Source organism: Leishmania donovani, chromosome 19, assembly GCF_000227135.1.
Source record: "Leishmania donovani BPK282A1 complete genome, chromosome 19".
Lineage (NCBI taxonomy): Eukaryota > Euglenozoa > Kinetoplastea > Trypanosomatida > Trypanosomatidae > Leishmania > Leishmania donovani.
In genome coordinates, this window is record NC_018246.1 from 731,110 (window position 1) to 731,709 (window position 600).

Consider the following 600-nt stretch of genomic DNA (forward strand, 5'->3'; position numbering starts at 1 on the left):
GCCCCAGCCGAACGAGGCGGCGCCGGTGTCTGCAGTGGAGGCTCTGCCTCCGACGCCTGCCGAGTGCACATCTGAGGCGGCGCCACAGCCGAGCGATTCGGCGCCACAGCCGAGTATGGTGTCGCGGATGTTTGCAGGCAATGCTGCACCTCGCATGTATTTCGCCCCTCACCACCGTGAGGAGGGAGGCCCCGTTATGGCGATGCGGCCACCTTCTGGAAGCTGCAGAGTGGACGCGTCGCGTGGGGCGGCACGGCTGGCTGCGGGGTTTGGCGGGCTGCCGACACTGGAAGTGTCGCCGCCTTCCCGCTGTCCGAAGGTGGTCTTGCCGGCGTCGCAGCATGGTCCGCAAGCGAGCAAGGCGGCGCCGGCGTCTGCAGTGGAGGCTCGCTGCACCTCGCATGTATTTCGCCCCTCACCACCGTGAGGAGGGAGGCCCCGTTATGGCGATGCGGCCACCTTCTGGAAGCTGCAGAGTGGACGCGTCGCGTGGGGCGGCACGGCTGGCTGCGGTGTTTGGCGGGCTGCCGACACTGGAAGTGTCGCCGCCTTCCCGCTGTCCGAAGGTGGTCTTGCCGGCGTCGCAGCATGGTCCGCAAG